The 14,815-nt window shown below is 36.9% G+C and overlaps 1 pseudogene; it reads left to right on the top strand.

The window, feature by feature from the left end:
- The first annotated feature begins 3,539 nt into the window (after window positions 1–3,539).
- On the top strand, window positions 3,540–4,473 carry LOC141819263 (uncharacterized; annotated as a pseudogene).
- Window positions 4,474–14,815: the final 10,342 nt, after the last annotated feature.

Raw genomic sequence — 14,815 nt, 5'->3', positions numbered from 1 at the left:
CTCAACCCTCTATGATACCATTGATCAATGATTAAACTCCTTCCTATAGTTGTCCTATATATCCATTCTAAGTTGAACATAACATTTAAAGTAACATGGTATTTAAAGCATAAAATAAATATGCAAGTCAAACAATAAAAGGAAAACAAAAAACTTGCTCCTCCTAATCAATGACACGAGTTTATTTTTCTCTCCCCCTGGATCACAACTTTGATAATGTTTATCTAGATAGTAAACTTGGTTTTTGAAAATCCAAAATTGATTAGGTCTTATTCTGTTAATTAAACATGCTTTTCCTTCGGGCTCATTTTCTAACATGTTGATTAATTAAGGACATGTATGATCTATTTACAATCTTAGCTTTGAATCCAAGTCCGAATCTGTTGTACATGACTCGTTGAGATCCAAGTATCATATCTAAATACTTGGATTCTAAGGCGAACCTTTTCAACGTACCCTTGAGTCCCTCCACTTGACCTTTCAAGAGAGATTTCTTTTCCTCAAGTTTTTCAACTTGAGTTGAGTTTCCTTCTTGAACTTCGATTAGTCAAGGGACTCGAGTTGGTTACTTCCTTAAGGTCTTTAACCACTTTAAGGAGTGACTTAATCCGATCCTTGGGCTTAGTTACTTTCCAAGTTAAGAAAGTTATAATCTTACAATAGTTTTTCTACTAAGGGAGACGTAACCTCTTTTTCTTGGTCATCTGAACTGGATACGAATTCGTGATTTGATTCAGACTCGGATTCTTGGCTTGACTCGTATTCGGCTATGTCCTCCTTTGCCATTAAAGTCATGAAGTTTGTTTGATCTGTTCTTCTGAGTCTGACTCGGATTCTTAGACAATTTATTCAAAAATAAATATATTTTTATTACCTTAGAATTGTCAATTTCTTTATGGAGTTTGACCAACTTATCTCAAAGTTCTTTAACATTGTTGAAGGATCTGACTCGATTGTGTTCTTCATTCATCAATCCACATTGGATGGTGTATGTGGCCCAAACGTAAACTTGAGCCTTTCTTTTGATGTCGGAGGTCCACCTTTCCATATCTAGGGGTTCTCTGAATTCATCGATTGTAAAGTTGCCAAACTCATTTTGAGGATGATCCACACGTTGATCTCCATCTTCAGAAAGTTTTCCATCCGCTCTTTCTTGTGTTTGAAATCATTGTCGTTGAAGAGGGGAGGTAGAGCGGTATCCAATCCTTCTTGTTGAGACATTTTCTTACAAAGATAAATTTAGAAATTCCCAAGACTTTGAAGGTCTTGGGTAAGTGATGCAATAGAAATAAAAATACTAGAAACACTTTTAAAGAAAAGAATAAGTTTTTGCAAAAGGCTCAAAGGTGGTAAAACTCATTTAGAGCATCCAAGATCTAAAACCAATTATAGGACCGAAAAGGCGATAGAGGGGATAGTGAATATCACACTTAAAAACTTCTCTTTTCTTTTGTGAAAATAGATACATAGCAAAAATATTAAAAATGAATAAATTCGATCGGTTACTTGGTTCATAGTCTAGATATTACTACTCTAAGGCTTACGATCTCGTTGATCATTTTGGATAGGCATTTCAGTAATGCTCTCCTCTCCGAAAACTTTCAGAGAAGGAAGGTTCATATAGAAGATGAAGAGAACAGTAACACACTACTATCTCTTAATTTAAATGCAAATAAATAAAGGAGTTACTTATAATGACTTAGTAGAATTGAGCGTAAGTTGTTGGAGAGTAAATTGACATAGTAGACTTGTGAAACATGCTTCAAACAGAGAAATGAGAGTGTTGAGTTGTAGAGGATTGTTCTACTGAGTCTTAGATCTCAAGACTTTTTTTATACACTTTTTTCAATCAACTGAAACACCCTGTTTAGTTGACAAAATTCAATCAGATCCCACCATCTCCACACTTGAATTCGAGGTTTTTCAATGGATTGAACGTTCTATTAGTCAACTGAACCCTTGTTCTTTTCTTGCTTGCTCTGATCTAATTAGATCAATCCTGTGTAATCCACTTGATCGGTCGACTAATTCTCCTGATTGGTTGACTGATTCTCCTGATCTCGACAGAATCCTAAAGATTTCTTTGTTGTCTGATTCGATCATATCCGATCTTCAATTTCCATATATGTTTAGAGGATTGATCTTCTTGATCAGTCGACTAAACTCTTTTTTTTGAGCTTGAGTTGACTTCGATATGTGTTTATCCACTTTGATTAGTTGACCGAACCAACCTGTTTAGTCAACTGAACATTTTGATTTTAGAGAATTTTATTTTTCTACAAAACAAAGTTAGTATAATAGACATGATAATAATCCTGCAAAATAGAGATAGTAAGATATATGTACACATGGATTAATTTGATAGTTAAGACTATCTGATCTCAATTTAAAAACTCTCATTAGTTTTTTTAGTTCGGTCAACGCCTAAGGTTTATCTCAATTGGGATACATTCTCACTGCCTTCTAAAAGATTGGTAGACCTCTCAAGGATTTTTTCTTAACTTACTCGTCAAACATCCAGTCGAGTCGACCTATTTAGACTTCTTCTTCTGCTTAGTGTCTGATCGATCCATCAAGACTTTTTTTGATATCCAGTCCAACTCACCCATCAAGTGTTCTGCTAAATCAACTCATCTAGTTTTCTGTCTAGTGTTTGATCCTTTTGATCCACTGAGACTCCACCGCTTAATATTCAATCCTTTTGACCCATTAGGATTTGATTCTTAGATGTTTGAGAGATTACAAAGGCATCATACTACTGCACCACTAATCGGAGGGTGATTAGTTGGTAGATTGATTTATATTGAGCTAATTCATGTTAAGAACCTAAAACATCATTTAGATGTTGTCATTGGAATCTCCTTTTTTTCTACAAAAGGTAGAATCTATCACCTCAGCGGTTTCACAGTCGGTCCCACGACTATATGTGAGAAGGTAAATCGAAAAGTTATAATTAACCACGACAAAAAAAGGTATTATCTTTAGCTTCATCAAGAGTCATTTGGAATCTTAAAATACATTAATTCCTTTTGATTATTTAATTGAAAATATTTAAATTTCTTTATGACAGGAAAGGGAGTGGCGTATATGGTCCGATACCCTCGCCATTTTAGTCGATTTGGGTGTATCAAGTCGATTAGTCCAGCTACGACACATTGGACATTAATTATTTAGCAACGAGGCGAGGTGAGCACTTGATCGCCCGAATCATTCCCTCCACGGTCCCACCCACAGATGCGTGTCCACCTTCCACGTCGCCACACCAACAAGGCCAGGACACCATTTGTCCGTTTGTTATTGGAGGTTTTGTCTGAAACCATGTTTCGATAAAAACATGGATCCGAACGACGTTCCTTAATTAATTAATTTATTGATTCGGTAGTTCTTTTTTCTCTTCCATTTATAAGGGCCATTCGACGCCCGTGGGCGGAGAACTCTCCTGTGTCTCTCCTCGCGCCTCCCTCGATCTCGTCGGCGGCCATCTCTCCTCCTCGGGGTGTTGGATCTTTTCGCTAACTGGGTTCTGGGCGGGCGCATCGATGCCGTTCTTAGCGGAGGCGACCGCGGCGGCGCAGAAGCTGGCTGAGCGGCGGAGGAGACGAGAAGCCAAAGGCGCCTCCACTATAAGTTTTCGTTGCCTGCGTCGAAGGATTGGAGGAGCCATCAGAGCTGCTTCTCCACCGAAGTGCGGGCCGAAGCGGAGGGCGTCGGTGGCGGCTGGAGAGCGGCCGAGGCGGAATGCGGAGGCGACGAAACTGGGATCGCGAAGATGAGAGAGGCGCTTTTGGTCCATCTGCGCAAGGCAGTGGAACGGAACGAGTCGGAAGTTCCCCCTCCAGAAAAGGAACCGGATCGGGAGGCGGAGGCGGATCTCGAATCTTCGATGCCGCCTCCGCCATCACCGTGGAGTCTTAGGACGAGGCGAAGGAGTGCGAGGGCTTCGTCGGTGCTGGAGGCCGCCGGTAAGAGGGCGTCACGTATGGATCGGAGAGAGAGACTCAAGATCTCCGTCGCCCTCACCAGCGAGGAGATCGATGAGGACATTTATGCGGTGACCGGGTACAGGGCTCGCCGGCGTCCTCGAAGACGTCCTCGTGTTGTCCAAAAGCAGCTCGATGTAAGTCCCCCCTTCTCCTTCTCCTTCACGAAATTTTTGATTCTGGCTTCATTTTCCATACAAATCCATGCTTCCTTTCTTTCTTTCTTTCTGATAAAAAGAAGGATTATGCATTTTTTTGTTCTCGGTAAAGGAAAAAACAGGAAAGATGAAATTCATGTTTGTTCTTGGTGTTTTCCAGTTGTTGTTCCCAGGTTCATGGCTATCAGGGATCACCATTGAATCATACAGAGTCCCCGATTAGCTAGCGTTCATGCCTTCTTTTTTCCTCTCTATCACAATGGCCATTGATTCATCTGAGCAAAGAGCTCATGAACACTTTTCCATCACTGGGCATTTATTTACTAGCAGTTAGACTAGCTAGCTCTATGTTTGTCCCCTTCCTTGCTCATGCTACGATTATGAAAAAAGTTTGGACGAATGCTTTATGCCAAAATTAATGCTTGCTTGAGTGTTTGTACAAAATGGCAGGACAGGACACCTCTTCTCTGTACTAACTGTCGTTGGTTTCAACGTTTTGATGAATGCATGCGTATCCTCCTCTCTCCCAGACTTGCTTGGTTTATAGTTTTTTTTTTTTTGTTTTTTGTTTTTTTTTTTTTGTCCCTGGGACAATGTTCAACCGTAAGACATTCGGGTTGTGACCCAGGGACTCGCGGTTCGATCCCTAGCTACGGCGTATTTGAAAGAATTTTCTTCCAAATGGGGAACGCAATCAAAGGATGCTAGACATCTGGATTGGCCGCCGTATGCGGTTCCCGATTTACCCTGGTGGTCGGTGGAAAATTTCAGTGCAACCGGACCGGCCATCCCCAGGAATTGAATCTATGAGACTGACTGGGATTTATCATTTTTTTTATAATTTTTTTTAATGAGAGGTGAATTGAAAAATTATAGTTGGTCATGCTAAAGAATGTATTATCTTGACTTTATTGAGATTTGCACTTTTGTCTTTTTTTGCAAGTCTGATCCGTCGTAATCAACTCAATTATATTTTGAAAGTAATTTTTTTCCTTGGATTCTCTCTTCGTGTTTTTCACTAGAAGGGAGCCTCGTCCTTCTGACTTGTAGTTGTTGGAGTTAGATATTGGATCTTAAAAGATCAATATGATTTTATAAAAAATTTAGGGTATTATCAATCAATGAACGTCGAAATTGATTTCAAAATTGAAATTTACGTTTTGCGTAAATAGATCTAGACTATTAATTTACTTAAAATTGATTAAGGGTGATAAAAAATTAATTATTTAAAATTAATTCAGAATAACATTAATTGTTAATTAATGCTATAAAAGGATATATACAGGAATAGTTTAACATCAGTAAATCTCATGATCTTTCTTCATGTGTTCTCTTTTCACAGGCGAGCAGGTGCTTGCACTTGCAAGCCCGTGGTTAGCGCGCGCACAATGGACGCTTTGTTGGCGCATTTTACACTTTACACGAAACTCAAATTCTAAATTCTATTTCGAGACATTGTTGTTGTATATTGAGAAATGGATTGCTGCTATTCGTAAGCACTTGTAGCGGAGCAATATCGTTGAATACTAACTTCGACAATTTGATATTGCTATCTATAAGCACCTATAATAGAGCACGACAGTTGGTAAATCCGTACGTATTCTATCAGTTTTTTTGAGAAGACGAGATCACTCGCGTACCAAGTTTGGCTCGTTGCTCCGAAGTGGTACGGCCTAATGGCCAGTGGGAGGCCACTTTTTTCTCGGTTGGTGGATGGCTGGAGAGCTTTGATGGGAGGCCAAACTTATCGACAAGAAATAAACATGATCAGTTTGGATTTTAGTATTCGGCATGATGGATTGGTTGATAGCGATCTCCCAAAAATCAACTGTTTATCAATTATGTATGTAAACAAAAAAGTAAACTAACTTTAGGAAATTTTCAATGGTGTGTCATCAATGATTGATACCTTGGGAGATAAGCAGAACGAGGTTAGGTACCATAAGCCAAGTCAATAAATCATATTTAGTGGCCCACTCTTAGAAATTTTCGATTATACTGAGGATAAGTTTAGTATATCCACCTATTCTTGAGTGGTTTCAGTGGGCCTCACGATCAATTGTTAGGATAGTCAGCTTCACGATTATTTGTGAATAAATAAATCAGGAAGCTGCAGTTGGCCATGACAGAGAAAGACATTGCTCTTGCCCACTTTAGCAACTCTGCTCTGTCGTAACCAATTCAACTATGCCCGCTAACCCGCGGCATGGTTGAATGGTTAATGCTGTCATAATTAAATAATAATTATATCGGTAAAAATGGATGAGATAGAATAGATTCACTTTTCTCAAAGATCATGATCATGATCTACAGTGTTACAACAGGGTGCCTACATAGTCTCTTAGTTATCTAAGGATCAAGTTTCAGTTTTGATGAATTATCAGATGAATTTCTCTTAATTGATGGTTGATCTAAGAATGCTAGGTTGTTAGACTGCTTGCTACGAGCGCTTTTCGATTTATCATAGTAGTCGATGAAAACTTTCTATAGGATTGAATCATTGAATCAGTTTTCTCCAAATTAGTCAGTCTGAAAGGTTGGATACATGTGTCAATTAAAAAAAAATGATCACAAGGGTCGTTAGACTACTTGCTGCGAGCACTTTTCGATTTATCATGGTAGTCGATGAAAAATTTCTATGAGATTGAATCAGTCATCTCCGGATTAGTCAATCTGAAAGGCTATATACATGTGTCAATTAAAAAAATAATCACGATTTTTATAGACTTTTCTCTTCTCTCGCACCTACAAATACTTAGGTATGAGTATTATCTATAGGTTCAGAATCTCTCTTCCTTAAAATTTTTATTTTGCTTTTGCTTCTACTACATCTTAATGGTTTAAGCATTAAAAACTTCAATGCCTTTTAATGTTTAGTTTAGTATTCGTAGGTTAAACCACACCATCTTGGTCGGACTAGGTGTGAGTCTGATAATATTTCCATCTCAGCAGCATCTGATTTCTGCCATCTTAGCATCCACCTTGGTGACTATTTTGGCTACATCATCTTCACTATTTGTGAAAAATTGATTAAATTGAGCCAAAACATTGAGGAAGTAAGGATAAGATGAACAAAGACATTCAGGTTGTCACTCAAACACCCGCGGTTCGATCCCCAACTATGACATATTTGCAGGAATTTTTCTCTAAATGAGGATCGCAATCAAAGGATGCTGGGCATCTGGGTTGACCGCTACGTGCGTTTCCCGATTTACCCTAGTGGCCGATGAGAAACTTCCGTAAGGCCGGATCGATCATCCCCGGGGATTGAGTCAATACAACTAACTGGGATTTATCATTTTTTTTAAAGATAAGATGAACGAAAACCCTAAAGTCTTTCACTGCGACACTGGAGTATGTTCTTTGAAGAAACGCCAACTAAAGTCCTCCCCCTCAGTGGCTCATGTCGAAGAGCATACATCCTAAACTCAGTGAGCTTGAAGATATGGAGAGATTCGCTAAGTGACCTTGAAGATATGTCTTAAGGTCGACAAGTGGGTCTAGGAATTACCAACCAACTTCAGGACGTCATAGATAGGGGAGCATAAAGATTCCTCTAATCGCGACAACTTGGTGAGGAAGCCGGGGAGAGCCCTATGGTGGATGAGCTTCCTATGCTTGCAAGCGAGCCTTATACGAGTTTGTTCAATAGATTTGCTCGACTAGAGTTTCAGTACCACGATTTCGAGGAATCTATGAACACGCATTTCGAGGAGCTTAGTATGGAGCATCACTAGTTTCAGTTCTCGTTTGATCTTCAAATGTTGCAGCTGCATACACGAGTTGACACCACCAGGCAATGACATCTCAAGATGTACGAGATGGTGTGATCTTTGAATCAGGGTCAATAGGGTCTGTAATAGAGTTGAGTATTCGGTTAAAATTGAATCGATCCGAATCAAATTAACCAAAATTGAACCGAATCAAATTTTTTTGAACTAACAGAATCAACCGAATTTTTAAATAAAATCAAATAAATCAAACCGAATCAAATTAATTCGATTTTTTATCGAATTAATCGAAAATGATTAAAAATTTTAAATATTATGAAAATTTTATCAATTAATTAGGGATTTATAATTTACTTATTTAGAAATTTAAAAATTATTTTTTTTATTTTGATTAATTCGATTTAATCGAATAAGAAATTTTAAAATCGAAATCCAATCGAATTAACTGATTTTTTAGAAAAAAAATAATCAAAATTCTGAAATAACCTAATCGAATTTTTAAGTTCGGTCGGTTCGATCGGTTTATTCTGAATTTTTGATCACCCCTAATCTACAACTTCCACCTCCTCCACTAGTCTTAGGCGATGATGACGGGGATTGGCAGCTTAGTGTCTTGGTTTTTACGTTCCGTGATATGTATTGAGGATGTTTGATGCACAACTATATTTCCCCATCTATCTTGAGATGATTACTGACTTATTGTATGGATTGGCATTTTTGTTCGAATTGTGATCTTAAATCTTGCGTATTTTTCATTTTCTCTCTTGCTGTATGACTTTATTTACATATCCTCATTGTGTGTATGCATGGTTATAGGGGAGCTGTGTTGCTCTCTTTTTGATATTTGGCAAAGGGGAGATGTAAGATTTATGTTTGTGTGATAGATTTTATTGTCTCTTGTATTGACATGGTTGTATGATTGTCTTGATTATCTCTTGTCATTGATATAAAAGTTGTAGGACAACTTGCTATACGAGAAAAAGGTTAAAATGACCGCCCGTGATTTACTCCCTCTGGACACTTGTGGGGCCGGGACCAGGGGGCCGCTAAGGTGGCGGTTCCACCTTTTTTGCTACTACGACGACTTCCTACGCGCAAACAGCCAATCCAGTATGTCATCGTAATGCCAAGGAGCTGCACCAACATTCATACTTCTAATCTTCTAAGCTAGTAATCTTTACTTTGTCATTTTTGTACTTAACATCCTAAAATGGTAAGGATTTACCGTTCCTAATCTGATTTTGTAAAGTGACAAACTCTTTCTCGTTAGAGGAGAGTTTTTATAGTGGATTACCCGTCAGAAACAATCAAGGATTGTGGGCCTTAGAGTAGCAGCTTGTGGTTGTGAACCAATTAAACAAAAGCATACTTATTTCTTACTTTTTTGTTGTAAGTTTTATTTATGCACTTTGTTTTATGTACGATTTGTCGAACAAGTGAAAAAGCCACGAAGTACTATTTACCCCCTCTAGCGCTCTAACTCGATCCTATAGTCGGGGATCAATCAACCGATTGATCATTTTGAGAGCATTGAAGGGATTTGATTCAACTGCTCAACTCAATTTAGTGTCATTAGTTGATTGTTGTCATGGATTAATCTACTGGTTAACTATTTTGAGAATGCAGAAAGATTTCAACTCAACCGTTCAACTCGACTTGTGGCTAACAATCGATTGATTATTTCTAGCAATCAACTTATATTCAAATATCAGGTCGTTTAACGGTCGAGTCAACAATCAACATCTACAATAATCGAGAGATAGGTGAGATTAGTTGAATAATAGTTGAAAAAAGGTGCATAAACCAACCCGATTGAAGGTTATTTAAAAAGGATGTTTGGTTACATTCTACATGACTCTCGGCTCTCGAATTTTATGCTCCACTCAAATGCTCAAAAGCCCAACTCTCATCAATCTCAAGTATAAAGATGAAGAGTTCTAGTACACAGGGCGCTCTAATCCTTTTCTCTTCTCTTTCATGGTTCCATTGAGCTACAAACTATAGTACATTGCTATAATAAGTTTTCCACCTCTAGATTTGTTTGAGAAGGAGAAAGATTGTTAGTGGTGGTAGAACGTTAGGTTTAACCTTTAGCGTAGCAATCTTAAGAGGCAGTAAATCAAATAAATCTACTGTTGCATTGCTACCACCTGGATTTGGTTTGAGAAGGAGAAAGATTGTTAGTGGTGGTAGAACATTAGGTTTAACCTTTAGCGTAGCAATCATAGTAAATCAAATAAATCTACTGTTGTGTGTCATTCATTTCTTGTGTCAAAGTTTTCCCCTACAATCTCTGATTCAGTGTGAAAGAGTAATTTAGCCCCCCTTTGGCTCACATTGATCCCAACACTAAGTTCTTTCTTAAGCATCTTAACCATATCCTTAAATTTATTCTAGAGAATAAAACATGCAATAGTTTTATACAATTTTTCTAGCTTGAGAGAGGTTACCTCATCATCATTGCTTGATGATGATCCTTCTTCACTTCACTTGATGATGTTTCTTCTTCACTTGATGAGGCTTCTTTATCCGGTTAGGCTTCCTTGTCACTTGAGACTCCATCATTTATGGTTATGAAGGCCATATTCTTAGTCACCTTGCATTGTTCCTCTTCATTCGAAGATTTTGATGAAGAAGACTTATCCCAAGTTGCCTTTAGTGTTTTCTTTTTCCTCTTGCTTTTACAATTCCAAGCAATCCATCTTGTAGTGTTTGTTTGTTTGTTTTTGTTTTCTTTACACCCAAAACATGTTATTTTTTATTTAGATTTAGATGTAACTTTTCTAATTGGGTCCTTGAACATCTATACCTTTTTCATGAGGTTTAAATTCACAAAATAATTCATGTAACCTTAATGTTAAAAAGGTCCATCGACATCTTATATGCATCTATCATAGATGTTTATAAAATAGTACAAGGGAACACTTTCAAAGCATACTTTTTAAGGTTCCAGTTGTCCATGCTTTCTCTAATGACATGAAGACAATTCAAGATTTCTTTGAAGCATTAGTAGAGTTTCGCTAATAGTTTCTTCTCCCTTCATCTCGTAAATTTGCAATTGATTTATGTATAAATCATATTTACTTATTCTAGAGTCTTGCGTACCTTCATGAAGCTCAATGCATGAGTTCCTCTTATGACTCCTTTGCACTCTTGAAAGGGCCTTCTTTAGTTCATTTATCTATCTTTTGGACTCAAGTACTTTTTCATCATTATTTGTTGGTACTTTGAAGCTCTTCTTCACAAAAAATAACGTCTTGATATTAATCATCAATTAATACTCCACTTGTAGGATTATAGAAGAGGATAGAGGGGCCCCCGGGGCATAGCCGAGTCGATTACGACGGAGCAGAGTTGCAGAAGAATAGAAGAGGATAGAGGGTCGTCGTGGCCAACTGCAGTTTCTCGATTTATCTCCTCACAGATTATTGTGGGGCCGACCGTGTGGGGCCGCTGGGGTGGTGGATTCCACCTTTTACAGAAGAATAGAAGAGGATAGAGGGGAGGGGTGAATACCTGATGGAAATTTCTAAAATACAAATTAAATGTGGGATATATATATATATTAGTGCAATAATAGTATTAAGAAGCCCCTATGAATGTAGTGCAATAGTAAAACACTTAAGAGAATAAGTAAAAGGACCAAGATTTGAATGCCATTAGGAATGAATATTCTAGAGGTTGACCTCTAAATGTGCATAAGTTGTGTTTCACATTTACTTGATAGGCAAACTAAGGGAGAAGATCATCTACCTCTGGGATTAGTCTGGTGAAACCTAGACACCTGAATTATAAAAAAATAACAATATTAAGAAATACAAAAACTTTTTCCTTGTTAATCAACAATTAAAGGTGAAGAAACTCTCTTACAAGATGAAGAAATATATGAAGCACAAGATAGTCACTATGAGAGCACTTTTACAAGGAAAATGAAATTGAAAATGTAAGCTTAGAGCACTTAGAAAGTCAAAGATTCAGCTTTAAGCTTCTCTATCATGCCTTTCTGAGTTGCCTTGTACCCTTATTTATAAGTCTTCCCATCAAATTTGCTATCTTTCCATGACATTAGTTTTTCCAAGTGTCCAGTCGACTACTAAATCATCATCAATCAACTGTCTACATGATTTGACAGTTACATGATTCATTTTCTAACCACAATAACAAATTGGGTTGTTACTGTTGAAATTATTAGTTGACTGTTAGAAGATCTCCAATCGATTAATGACTAGTAGTCGACTGCACTAATCGACTAGCCCCAAAATATAAACAGATAGAAATATTTGACTCTATCTGGTGCCTAATCGGTTGCTTAGCCAACTAGCCCTCCAATCAACTACTCTTAACCTTAAGTAAACTAGCATATTTCTCTAGCCACTTACAACTTGAGTTCGTGCTCACTTTCTAATTCTTTCATTTCCCAAGGTGCTAACCCTTCCTTGCTAATTTAACATTGGTGCCAAGAGTCTTTTCATACCTTCAGAACTTCCTTCATGCCAAGAAGCTCCTCGCCTCTGAGACTTCCTTGTCATGCCTAGAGTATGATCCTAGTTGCCCCATTAGAACTTATTGCATTTGCCTAGGATCCGGTCCTCATTAACCCATTGGAACTTCTTTAGTTGTTTATCCGATTAACCTCATTCGACTTCCTATTGGTCTCAATATGTATGGATTCATTAAAGGGGGAGGGGTGAATAATGTGTGTGCCAACAAATTAAAATGATCCTACGATCTTAGTAAGACATAAACATATGCTAGCAGCGAAAATCATAAGATATAAAATAAACATCATACCACACAACATATTATTCAACGTGGTTCATGATTCTCTATAATTGTTACATACACATCTTATGACTCTTTAGGTGAACCACTTTGGGAATCTACTACTTTTCTCCTCTTCAGTAAAAGGCTAAAGGTGGAGAAATCTCTTATAAAATTTTTGTAGTTGTAATATAGGCTCAAGAGAAAGTAGAGTGAAGTAGTGAGGCTCAAACAATGAGTATAACAAGGATAGCTTTTTGAATTCTTTAATAGATGTTGTTCATGGCCTCTAAACTCTTTTTAAAGACCTCCACAAATTCCTTAATTGGCACAATCATGTTAACGTGGCATCCATTAGTCAACTACTGAAACATTATTACGACTATTTCTCCTGATTAAAGCCCTATTTTTGTGACTATTTGTCATCTAGGGATCATTAATCAATTGTTTGCCCATCCTCAATCGATTGATGCAATCATTTCTCTCATCTCGTGATCAAATTCTATGAAGATTGTTTCATCCAAGGTCATCAGTCAATTGGTCATCAACCATCAGAGCTTACAAACTTTTCTTTTGATTTCTCATATAACACTTGCATCAATTGACTGATCACAAATCTTCATTAGACTAAATCTATAGTCGACTGCACCACTTGAAGCAATTTTATAATAAGTTTTCTAACTGATTGTGTCTGTCAATTGCCTCTCAGTTGACTTCCATAATTTGACTCTGGCCCATCTATTGGTCGAATCTACCTAAGTTGACTTCCACCCTCACTTGAATACAAATTCACTCAACTCTCAGCCCATAACAATTGCTTTCTTCCACCTCCAACCATCTTCCATCAATTTTTTCGTCTCTTGGATGCACTAAGCCTTTCGACTTCCTTCCAGTTCTATTTTAACCCTCCACTTGTGTACTTTTCCACTAAATTTCTTGTCTCTTAAATGTACTGAGTCTGTCTGCTTCCTACTTGTACATCCTTCACGCTCGTTTGTGTTTTTTTACTTTATAGGCACAACTAATTCCTCTAATGCTCATCATCTTGTAGTTCCTCAAGTGTATTATACCACCATTTCCCAATCCTCTATGAACCTAAAGTCATCAGGTACTCCATATGTGAATTAATACCTAAGTCCTTACATCTTACATACACAAATCAAATTAAACCACAACACAAGGCCTAATTTAAACTCCTTACCTAAATATAAAAAAACTATTGTTGCACTGAACCACTCAAGGCTTCAACATTTACTTCATATTAAATGTCCACTTTGATTTTTCCTTACCAAGAACCTTCTAAACTTGCACTTGCAACATACTTATGAAATAAAATTATATTATCTAATTTAAATATTATCCAAATATTAAAATCATATGCAAACACATAGTAGGTCATGATTGCACCAATAAATTTTATTGAATATTTGAGTAAGACACATCAACATAATTGAATTGTTTAGAAAATGAGCATAATCATTGTGGAGAAGGTGGAGTATGTTTAGATTGATAATATAGTTAATAGAATATTTCTATGAGTAGTTAATCCAACACTATTAATTATCAAAATTGGACTGAATTGCTGGTTCATTAAATTAAAAAATGGACCTAGGTCCTAATCCAATCCAGTCCTTTAATCAAATAATCATTGGACCATCTTGGTTTTATCAATCTATAGAAATTAGATCTAGTTTGATATAAAAAGTAGTCATTTTTGTCATTAGCTAAAAAGATTCACATCAAACCCATTCATAAACATTGATACTAAATGAATAAAATATAAACAATAATACTAAGAAATAGAAAAAGACTTTTTTATATATTAATTTTTATTATTTTTAAGAATACTCTCATTATGTTCACTTTTATTATGTTACCTCTCACACTTTAGTAAGTATTGTACTTTTATATGATAAACATTAGTAATTCACCCATCCATGTTATAGATGAAAGTAAGAGAAAAACCCTAAAATTGTAGGGGTAAAATTATTTCAAGAATATTCGACCATTCCCTTTTAGTATTTTCATCCATGTTATAGGAGTCTCTTTGAGAAAGCGATCATTCTAGTAAGGCTACCTTGAAAGTAGGCATCGCTTTACATAGACATGCTGATATAAGTCCAAAAAGTTTATACTAGTATTTCAGGATAAACCACCTGCATGAGTATAAACATTGAGATAAAGA

Source organism: Curcuma longa, unplaced genomic scaffold, assembly GCF_044706935.1.
Source record: "Curcuma longa cultivar G26 ecotype Majalengka, Jawa Barat unplaced genomic scaffold, ITB_CL_G26_1.1 contig_28476, whole genome shotgun sequence".
Classification (NCBI taxonomy): domain Eukaryota; kingdom Viridiplantae; phylum Streptophyta; class Magnoliopsida; order Zingiberales; family Zingiberaceae; genus Curcuma; species Curcuma longa.
Note: the sequence above shows the minus strand (reverse complement) of the source record. Positions and strands in the feature narration are given on the sequence as shown.